Consider the following 12636-nt stretch of genomic DNA (forward strand, 5'->3'; position numbering starts at 1 on the left):
GAGTCTTTTAACATTTATTTCATAGCAGCCGAGGAGGCAGCATCTTCATTTCTGCTCAATTTTGATTCCAGCGCACTTAAAAAATGAGAAATAATTTTCATCTGAACTTTGGCCTGTATGTTCTTGATTTGCCATCTCTTGTAACTGTATCAATGTTTTGCAAGTCAGATTGGACTAGTCGGTTAAATCGGAAAAATTGTGAACCGGTGAGACTGAAAGTTTGGTTTGTAGCCAGGTATGCATAGGTGTGTATGTATTTATATAGTGAGAGAGAGAGAGAGATAGAGAGAGAGAGAGAATCGGCGCTGATCTTATTCTAAGCATTTTGGTGGTGTATCATATTAATTTACTGGTGGATAAAGATATGAGTTACATATAAATTAAATTTAAATTTGTCCTTGTTTGAGCCCCATTATAAAATTTTGGGAATAGAATTTTTGGGGATAATGAGTAGTTGGAAAAGAAATGAAATTTTTTTATTTATATATAATATTATTTTATTAAAAAATGTGTAGTTGAAAAGAAGAGAAAAATATATTAAAATTTTAAAGAGTGTCAAATAAGAACTTTATTACCTACCAATGAATGAATATGATACATTATCAAATGCTTAGGACTATTGATGTGTTATATTAATTCATTAGTGGATAAAATCACCAGATGTTTACAATAAGATGAGTATTGGTGCTCATTAGATCATTTTTCTTCTTTGTGTGGCTCTGTGTGAGGTCTCTGACTTTTGAGATTATTTTTCAGGTTTATATCTTATTGGGCTTTTATCTCTATTTATGTAGATTTATTATGACTTGCTATTTTTACATATTAAATAATATTTAATTTATCTAATTTCTGGCCAATTACGATTTAAAATCGGATCAATTTTTTTGACCTTTGGCCCTCTTTCTTTTTCTAGTAAATGCTCGGTTCGATTTTCATAACATTGATTTGTATGATGTTCCACCAACATGAAACAGGATCGAGGCAAAGATGGGCCACGGATTTAGTGGGCTTAAGATGCGCAATAAAAAGTGCTGAGTGTTACAGAAAGTAAGCCCATCTCAATAGCTTGCCTCAGATTCAGGCGAGTTGAAATTATTATTATTATTTTATTTATTTATTTATTTATTTATTTTTTAAATAAGGGACAACTTAAACAAAGATCCTGGACATTTTGAAAATCAGATGAGAAGTGATTTGAAAGTAAAATTTTTGTATAAAGTCAAATGATATAATGTGATAATTTTAATTAAAAAGTGACATTATATCTCTTTATTATCATAAATTTTAACTTACATTTAATCTAACAAAATTAAATCAACAATTAAATATTAGTTTAAAGAATTCGTATAAGCAAATTGAAAGCTTAGTTAGTCCTTGTTTGACCCTCATTTTTTGTCATAAAAATGTATTTTTGAATAGTATATTGATGTGAAATATTTGGTTAAAAAATAAGGAATTTTTTTGAATTTGCGTGTAATATTATTTTATTAAAAAATGTGTGGTCGAAATGAAGTCAAAATATTGTTTAAGAATACATTTTTTACGGTGACTCAAACAACGGCTTAAATATTATTGTTTTATAAAAAGTTGATGGGGGTAACCTATTTAAAAAGTGGCAAAATTAGTATAATAGTCTTGAAAATGTACGAAATCTCAACAAAGAAGTAAACATCAAATTTGAAAATTTAACATAACAAAACAATAAAGACCTGAAATTCTTGCGCATTAAGTGTTATAAATTTTATTTTACAGTTACAAATAAAAGTAATTATAGTACGTTACTTTTCCAATAATTAAAAAAAAAAAAAAAGTGCCATAACATGTGATTTCTTTTTCAGAAAGTTTTAAGCTAATTCAATTCATGTCTAACGTCACAAAAATTTAGTTTAAAAACTTCTTATTTTAACCTTATAAGCTTATATGTTTAGATAAGTTCAATTTTCATCTAAAGTATCATAAACGAATACAGTGTAACATTTTAATTAAAAAGTGTCACTTTTGAACTCAAGTATAAAGTAGGAAAAACTAGAAAATTAACATAACTACAATTGTGGCTTGTATTTGATAAATTATTTCATATTCGACTGTGGTCAAGTGGAATTGTTTTGTAATAGTCCGAACTTCACATTATATGTACTTGGCCAATATAATTTATGCATTACATGCTATTTACATTGTCATTTGCATTTGAATCGATAATTCATACTTGTTTCCTCTAATAATGCTACGTTCGATCGTTGAGGTTCTAATATTTTTATATAGTGTCTTCGACCTCCCCAAATAGGTGGTTAATTTTACATTTAATTATTGTGGAAAATTAGGTCGATCGAAGTGTTGGACATTTATTGGTTAAGTAATTGTAATCTTGAAAGCGTGACAATTATTATTGGTAAGGTTATACGCTTGTGATTCGCTCTAATCAAGGTCCTTCGAAAGCCTAGTTAAATATTTAATATAATTGGGAAATAGGGAATGAAGTGGCATAATGAAAATATAACATTTCATGTGAGTTTTAAAAATTGAAGTGCAAATTGTTGAAGTCGGCCTAGAATTGAGAATCAATTGGATAAGGAATTGAATGAATGGTTCGTGAATTAACTCTATAAATTATTTTAGAATCTTAGGGTAAGTACACTAGTTTGTAAACAAATGAAAATATGTTAAGGGCACTTGATTTAGACTTACATATGTTGGTGTAAAATCATATTCTCATTTGTTTACACCCTATTCTACTTGCCCTAAGATCCTAAAATAATTTATAGAGTTAATTCTTCAACTATTCATTCGATTCCTTACCCGACTGACACTAGATTCTCAACCAAGTTCAACAATTTATACTTCAATATTTATAATTTCATATGAACATTAGAATGTTACATTGTGATCATGTCACTTGATGCCTTATGTTCTAAATATGTTAAAGACTTAACTAGGAGTTTGAATAATCTTGATTAAACCAAATCAAAAGCGTTTAACTTCACGATTAATAATCATGACACTTTCAAGATTACCATTACTTAACCAATCAATAACCAAAACCTCGATCGACCTAAATTTCGGCCATAACCCAATGTAAAATTCACCACCTAGGTTGAGGATGTCAAAGACACACCATATACAAATATTAGAATCTCAATGATCAAATGTATCATTATAAGATGAAACAATTATGAACTATTGATGCAAAAGCAAATGACAATGCAAATAGCATGTAATGCATGAATTATATTGGTGAAGTGTATAATATGATACGGTCACAATCTTTTACCAGCTCTAGTCACCTCCGTTATCTCATATTCAATTTTATTTTATTTTTTTGTGTGAAAGAAATATTTTAAACTTTTATGATCGATGTAAATCTCACACCGTTCTCCATATAGATAATGTCTTCATATTTTAAGTACAAATACAATTGCAACAAGTTCCAAATCAAGAGTAGGATAATTCTTTTTACTCTCTATAAGTTGTTTAGATGCATATGCAACAACTTTACCATTTTGCATTAATACACATCCCACCATTCTTAGAAGCATCACTATAAACTACAAAGCATCCAATACAAGATGGAATTGAAAGGATACGGGCCGAAATTAGTCGTTTCTTCAATTCTTGAAAATTTTGCTCGCAAGTATCTATCCACTCAAACTTCATACTCTTTATGTTAAAAAAGAAGCTTTCTTTGAAAACCCTTTCTTAAATTTACAATACTATCCAGTTAAATCCATAAAACTCTGAACTTCTGAAGGGTTTACAGGCTGTGGCCAATTATTAATACTTTATACTTTACTTGGATCAACTGATATTCCCCCAATGAATATTACATGTCCCTAAAATACTACTCTGTCTAACTAAAATTCATATTTCTTAAATTGGTCATAAAACTATTTATCCTTTAAGATCTGAAGTACTATTCTCAAATGGCTGGCATGTTCTTCTCCAGTATGAGATTAAATAAGGATATCATTAATAAGTACAATGACAAATTTATCGAGAAAAATCTTAAGAATTTGATTCTTCCAATCCATAGAAGCTGCTGGAGCATTTGTCCACCCAAATGGTATCACCAAAAACTCACAATGATCATATCTTATACTAAATATATCTTAGGAATATCAAATTCCTTTATCTTTCGTAGATGGTACCCCAGATTGCAAATCAATCTTTGAGAATATAGTTGCACCTTGAAGTTAATCAAACGAGTCATCAATTTTCGGCAATGGGTATTTGTGTTTTATTATCCTTTGTTCAGTTCTCAATAATCTATACACAATCGCATTGCAACATCATTTTTTGAACAAACAGCATTGAAGAACCCCATGGTGAAAAGCTAAGCCTAATAAAACCTTTATTAAAAATTTCTTGCAATTTCAATTTCAACTCTTTTAACTCGGTTGAGGCCATCTTATTGGTGTTTTAGAAGTTGGAGATGTTCTTGGAATTAAGTCCATCATAAACTCTATCTTTCATTCTAGTGGTATCTTAGGTAGATCATTTGGATATATCTTTAAAAATTATTGTATTATTGGTACATAAGATTCAAATTATGTTGTGCTTCAATAGTCATAACATTAATAAAATATCCTACGCACCCACTTTCCTGTAACCTTTGTGCTTTCAATGTTGATATAATTGGAAATTTGAAACCCTTTCCAATCCTAATGAACGTGAATGGTTCATCTCCCAAGGGCTGAAAGGTCATTGACTTTTTCCTACAATCTATGGAAAGTTAGTTTTTTTTATAACCAATCTATGGCCCTGTTTGGTAGCCATTTTTTTCAAACTGCATTTTTCTCTTTTTTTTAAACACACATTTTTTATTAAAATAATATTATACGTAAATAAAAAACTTTTCATTATTTTTCAACCACATATTTCACACCAATTTACTATTCTAAAATGTATTTTTACATAAAAATACCTATCAAACACCCCCAACATCCAAAATTATATCATAATCCTTCGTATCCAATACAATTAAATTAATATAGAATTTCAAAATTTCTCTAAGGATCATTTATCCTTCTAAAATAGATTAGTTTGTTGTACATCTCCATATAGAACATTCATACTATAACCGATCTTTGGTCTATCAAATATCTTACCCAGCCTTCTTAAATACTCAATAGATACAAATGAATGCTTAGCCCCATAATTAAATATTAAAAGCACTGGAATGCTAAAGATAGATAATTTACCTATTACAACTCGTAGATTTGTCTCGATATTTATTATGAAAATAGTAAACACTCTAACTAAGCACTTTTTTCTATTCTGTGAATTTTGGGTTTCAAGTACATGTTCTAGCAAGATGTCTAACCTTTCTACAAACATAACATATTTTAGTTTTTTCAAGACATGCTCTAGTATGTTGTCCACACATCCAGGGCATGAAAATTATAATGTCGAGGCTTTAGCTTGATCTATCTTTAAACACTTACTCTAATCCTACCATTTTTGTCCTTGCTTTGGTTGAAATTTAGGTTTCTGACATTGGCTCTGGATGCTATCTAGTTGTTATTTCTAGACTAACATTGCCTTGTCCAAATTATCATCGAGCCTTTTGAGCACAGCGAATTCCTTGTTCAACTTGTTTGCAACTAATGCCCTCTCTATAATTTGTGAATATGCACACCTTGAATCCTTCCATGTTTACATCTCTATTTAATTTTAGCCCCAATCCTTTAAGATATCTTTCTACTTTCAATGTATTGTTCGGATAAATCCACAAGTTTAAAGGATCGTTGACAAGTAATAGAAATCAGTAAGTTTCAAGTTTATCGTTCCCACAAAGAATAAAGTCTAATATCTAGTTCAATAGCTTTTATCAAATTCGAAGTTTTATAAAATATAAAGAGACGATTTGTGTGTTTTCTATACTAATCCTAAACTAAGAAAGCAAATAAAGTATTTATCTAATATGTGAATATTTGTATTGGAATCATGGATCTCATTATTACCATTGAATTCAACTCTTAATTCATAATTTAGTAAATTTATGTATTCAAGACAATTGAGAATCCACTTTTATTCAATATTCTTTTCCAAGATATATTAAATATATGTTTAACAAAACCCGATCCCATCCTTCGTCTGAATTCATATAAAAAACATGATTGATTCACATGATTGCACATGTTATAGATTAATATCTATTGCTCATGTATTGATTTTATTGCGTTCTAGACTTATTGTGAGTATTTCTATATTACAACTATCTAGTTGGTGATCAAGTAATCAAATAATTTAATGAGAATGCAAAACCAATCAAGAAGAATCAATAAATACTAAACTAATTGTCTTGAATTAAAATAAACAAACAATAGAGTTCATCATTTATCCAATGCAATGAAAAACTTAACCTAACATTTTTATAATTAAATTACACAAGAATAATTGGAAAAACATCACTTGGAAATAAGAAAGATGGAAGAAGTAGGAGAAATCCACGTCTTTTGCTCAAGTCTTGAAACCGAGCTATGAATCTTCAACATCATTGTATGATTCGTCTTGAATTGATGTATAGGCTTGTTCTTCGCCTCCAAAATATGTTGAATATGATGAAATTTAGATCAAATGGAGGTTTTCCACATTTTGGTCGAGATTTGATATGATGAAATTTGAGGTATTTGTGCAAGCATCCCTAAAAAAAAATCATATCAACACTAGCTCGATTTGGTTTGGCCAGATCATGGTTCGTTTGCCATGATGAATGGTTATGTTGGGCTCTATTGATGACCGACCTCCGGTCTCACATCTATTTCTCGTAGGGCCCACCTAATACATGTGTGAGCTTGATCATGAAAGCTCAGCTTGGCATATCACCATCGTAATTTCGTTAGACATAATGATTGCAAATTCGTTATATCATGTCACATCACCCCTTCAATCATATACACTTGTAGAAGGTGACATCAGCACCGTCTATATCCATCAATCAACCTCCTTGGCTCCCCTATCCTTTGTAGCCCATCATTACATGGAGGGAATAGTGACGTGATGGCTACCGACCTCATTAACCAATCAAGGGAGAGGTCAGCGACATGTGGTCTGAGTTCGGCACAAGTGGCTGATTTGATTGAAATGATACAATTCCAGCCAAGCCCCTTATAAATAGTGGAAAATGAGTCCCTTAGAGGGGAAAAAGGGAAAAAGGAAAAAAAGGGGAGAAGATGTACAAAATCGATCTTTCGAAATGAATATGAGTCCCTATTCTTAAAGTTAGCTTAAGACTTAGTCTTTACAATTTTTGACATCAACAGTTTGGCACTAGAATGAGGGCCCCCTATTGTGAAAATAGCCCTGTTTTTCGTTTCACACAAAAATACGATATAGACGAGAGCTATGACTCATAGCTCTACTTCTGGAAATTAGTCTCATACCCATCCCCATGAGACTGACACCCCGCACAGTTTCCCAAGATGCCAAGATCAAAACAGGATGAGCGACCCGTAAATTACAGCTATGAAGGATGCCTTAGAAAAGATGACAAATGCAGTTGGCCAATTTGAATGAAATCAAGCTCACTTGTCCATGCCAGGTACTGAGGTGGAATCCCCAGCAAGGACAAAGGCCAGACGGCCTCCCACAAGGAGGGCTCACCATTTTACCAGAATAGAATCCTCCAAAAGTTGAATTGACGAAGTCAGAATATAGGCCCCCGCAATCGAGCTAGCGGTAGAAGAGCTGGCTGCATCTTTGATAGGTTGGGTACTCAGCACTCACTAATCCCCACGTGAGGACACGCTGAACCCAACCTAAAGCGTTCCTTGGAGCAGGTGGAACCTAAAATAAGTGCTCTGAAAAAGCACATCACTGACCTAGAGGCCAAAAACAAAGGTAAAATCGAAGACTATTCCACCAAGTGACATTTCCTCTTTACTAAAGACGTTCTTGTCGAACCACTACAAGAGAAATTGATGATTCCCCAGATGACTACATATGAAGGAGAAGGAGATCCCCTTAGCCACTTAGACAAGTACACTTCGTGGATGGAGCTACAAGGGACAAGTGATGCCATCATGTGTCGTACTTTTCCTTTGACCCTTAAAGCCCAAAGATGGTTTAGAAGACTGCATCAATGGTTAGTAAAAAATTGGAATGACCAAGCCATGACATTTCTAGCCTAGTTTATGGGCTCCAAGGCCAGGACCATGCCCAAAGAACGATTGGTGAGCATTAAATAGGGGAAAATAGAATCCTTCAAAAGCTATCTAAGCAGGTTTAACAAACAATCCATGGAAGTGGAAAAAATATCTGACGATGCGGTACTAATTGCCGTACTCACTGGGCTAAGGCCCAGGATGAGATTTTGGTGGTCGGTACATGAGGATGGACCAAGAGCTTACCATGAGTTCCTAAATCGAGCTGAAAAATACAAAAACTCTTAGCCCGAAAGAAGGAAGGACGGGAGAGATAGGGATCGCTCTAAAACTCATCTATACAGATTCCAAGAAATACCACCTATTGAAAGCCTCCTTAAAAAAAAATATTCATGCAAACTAATGATAAAGAAGCCTTTCGTAGGCAAGTAGCCCAAAGGAACGGGCAGGTGGGAAACTACTAAGGATGATACTGCTGGTACACAGAATGGTAGGACATGATATCAACAACTGTCGAGAGCTAAGGGAAGAAGTTGAGTCCCTGATCTGTAGGGGACGTTTGCAAGATCTTGTTACCAAACCAAAGGAGACAAATCGACCTCGACCGTAGCCAGCTCCGCAATAAGGATCCGTTCCACGAGCTCAACAAAAGATTCCTGATCGCAATCCATCCACACGAGCCGAGATCATGATGATGGTTGGAGAAAATCAATACATTGAAGGGTCTAGAAGGCAAGGTGTAGACAAGCCCGAGATGCTCGAATCATGCCGAACTATGGGGGGTAAACTTTCCAAATTTGTGCAGACCCGAAATGGTTTTGGTTCACGAAAGGGAATTACCAAGGGATCCTTCAGGACCCTAGTGATGCCCTGGTGATCACTATGCCAATGGTCGGGGTGAAGGTGCATAGGACATGGGTAGACAACAGGAGCTTGATTAATATACTGTACTCTCGAACATTAAACCAGTTAGAGATATCAGAGTGTTATTTCTAGCCATACCCCCGAAGATTGTAAGGGTTCTTTAGAGATCATATCGAGGATCGAGGTCAGATTGTCCTCATTGTAGAATCGAGTGGAGCTCCTCGCCAAAGGAGGATTCTGGCCTATTTCGTGGTAGTCGACCTGCCTTCCAATTACAGTGACATATCGAGGTGACCCATATTACACGAGCTCAAGGTTGCCATGTCAATCTATCACTATTGCATGAAGTTTCCCACTCTCTATAGAGTCAGAATCGTGCGAAGAAATCAGGCTGAAGCTAGGGCGTGCAATGTCGACTTACCTAAGCCCCAGGTCAACATGCTAAGCAACATGCAACATATACGAGCTAAGGAAGCTAGGCTAAATAGGCCTATCATTGTCGATCTTTCTAAGATCAGCATCATATAGAAGCACCTCAAGAAACCCGCAGATGATCAGTTGTCCTTTGACGAAAGAAAGGTCGACCCACACCCTTACCTCGGGGCCCTAATAATCTCAATGCTTGCGGTAGGGGTAATCATCCCAAAAATCTTAGTTGACACCGGAAGTGCTATTAACGTCCTCTTCACCAACACCCTCAAGTTGATGGGTATACTTGCTAACTTTCTACAACTATATTCTAATATGGTCCTTGGACTAAGTGGAGCCCTAAATACAGCTAAGGGATCAATCAAGCTCACCGTCGAGGTCTGTATAACACCTCGACAAACCAAATTGAACACCGAATTCGTGGTATTCGACACTCCATCACCGTACGATGCTATCATGGAACAACCATTTATACTTAGTCTGAGAGCTGTAGTATCCCTATACTATTATTCAATCAAATTCTCCACACCTCACGGTGTAGGCGAAATCAAAGAAAATAGGAAACTTGTCGAAGGATGTCAACTGAAAGCCTATTTTGGTTATCAACGCACTCCCCCAGGGGTGTATATGGCTCACATATTGGAACCCGAACTCGGCTCGCTGAATCCGCGTATAAAGATCGAATGAGGAAAACCTGTGGAGAAATTGGAGAAAATACAGGTCTACAACGACGACTTGATGAATTAACTCAGGATAGGACGTGAGCTATATCCCCCAATTCGAGATAAAAAATAGAATTCCTGGGGTGGAACCTCGATGTTTTTGCCTGGAGCCATTAAGTCATGAAGGAGATTGATCCCAGAGTTGTTTGTCACAGGCTGCATGTCGATCCCACAGTTCGGCCAAATAACAAAAACGCCGCCCTCTGAACCCAGAAAGATACAAAGCACTTAACATGGAGGTGCAGAAGCTACTATGCAACGGGTTCAAAAGAGAGGCAAAATATCCCTAGTAGATTGTAAATCCGGTCCTCGTAAAGAAAAACAATGGAGAGTGAAGGGTGTGCATAGATTTCACCAACCTCAACAAAGCGTGCCCAAAGGACATTTTCCCTTTCCCGAGGATCGATCAAATGGTAGATGCTACTGTTGAACATGAATTACTCAGCTATGTGAATGCGTACTTCGGGTACAATCAGATACCGATGTACGGACCAGACCAGGACACACCTCATTTGATCGAGGTCTATACTGCTATATGGTAATGCCGTTTGGTCTAAAAAATGTGGAGCCACTTATCAACGCCTACTCAACTCCTTGTTCTTCCAGCAGATGGGGAAACTCATGGAAGTTTATGTCGACGATATGTTAGTCAAGAGCTCATGCGCCAGGGACCATTGCCAACATCTATCAGAAATGTTCGATATCTTAAGGAAGTATGTGATGAAGCTAAATCTAAGGAAATGTGCCTTTGGTGTTAGCTCGGGAAAATTCTTAGGCTATATGGTTAACAACCGAGGAATCGAGGTAAATTCAAAAAAGATACAAGCCATCATCGACATGAGAGCCCTAGCTAGATCAAGGGAAGTGCAGAGTTTAACGGAGAGAATCGTCTCCTTCAGTCGATTCGTATCAAAATCTACAGATCGGTGCAAACCTTTCTTCGATACATTACAAGGAGAAAAAAAGTTTGAATAGAGCTTATAATGCCAGGATGCTTTCGACAAACTAAAAAAATAGCTAGCTCAAACCTCCATGCTCTCAAAGCCGAAGGCAAGCGACGTCTTGAAACTATACTTAGCCACTACAGAACACGCCATCAGTGCCATCCTAATTTGGGAGGAGCACGGAACACAGTACTCTGCCTACTACACAAGTGAAGCACTCCATCACGTTGAGATCTATTATTTCCCATTGGAAAAGCTAGCCTATGCGTTGGTTGTGGTAGCTCAAAAATTGAGGCCCTATTTCTTGGAACACTTCGTTGAGGTCCTTACCAATTCCCCACTAAGGCAGACCTTGCAGAAGCCAGACACATTCGGAAGAATGGTCAGATGGGCAGTAAAGTTCGGACATACAGGCCCCGTATCTCCATTAAAGGTCAAGCCTTTGTAGACTTTGTTGCGGAGTTAGCAATGAACACAGAGAGGAATTACCACCAGAGGAGCCTTGGGAACTTTTCGTTGACGGTTCGTCAACCAGAGACAAATCAAGGACAGGAGTTGTCTTAATTAGCCCAAACCGACGACTATTTTGTCCCTAACTTTTGATTTCAAGGCTTCGAATAACGAAGTCGAATGCGAAGCCCTAATTATCGGAGTAAGGATGGCAGTTGGATTGGAAATCCCCAATCTAATCTTGTACAATGACTCCCTACTGGTGGTCAACCAAATCAATGTAATGTACCAAACTAAGGAAGAAAGGATGGACGGTTACCTCCAAGGTGCCAGAGAGAACTCAAAAATTTCAAAACTGTTTAAATCAGATAGGACCTTTGATCCTAGAACAACCACGTCGATGCTTTAGCTCGGTTGGCCACCAGCGACGGGATCGAAGGATTTGATAGCATCCCTCACTCTATCGTCACTGACAATGGGAAATAGTTCGACAACGCTTGTCTTGCGAATTTTTGCAAGGAGTTTTGCCAAAGCTTGATGCGCTCAAGAGGGGATGGGGCTGAAGAACTCCCCAGTGTGCTATGGTAATATCACATCACCGCAAGGGCCAGCACTGGTGAAATCCCGTTCTCGCTGGCTTTTGGTGTAGACCCTGTAATTTCCCTAGAGATCGGCATCCTATCGTTCTGCACAACTACCTATGGTGAGGAAGGAAATCAAATGGCCCTTCGAGGAGAACTAGACCTAGTGGAAAAAATAAGAACTGATGCTGAACTCAAGAACGTAGTCTACAAACAACGAAATGCTAGGTACTACAATAAGAAAGTACGAAAATAGGAATTCGAAGTAGGATCCCTAGTCCTACAAAAAATATTTCTCGCCACGAGGGAGGTCGGATCTGGATCATTAGATCCCAAATGGAAAGGGCCTTACATGGTGACAAGAATACTACTGAAGGGAGCTTATGAACCGGAGGACTTGGATGTAAGGCCTGTGCCCCACCCCTAGAACACCGAACACCTAAGGCAATACTATCAATGAGTAGGAAAAATCCTTTGTAACATGTAAATAGTTCTACGGTATAGATTGTATTAATAAAAAGGAGGTTAGTTACTTTAAAAATACCTT

This window comes from Olea europaea, unplaced genomic scaffold (assembly GCF_002742605.1).
Source record: "Olea europaea var. sylvestris unplaced genomic scaffold, O_europaea_v1 scaffold1965, whole genome shotgun sequence".
In the NCBI taxonomy this organism is placed as follows: domain Eukaryota; kingdom Viridiplantae; phylum Streptophyta; class Magnoliopsida; order Lamiales; family Oleaceae; genus Olea; species Olea europaea.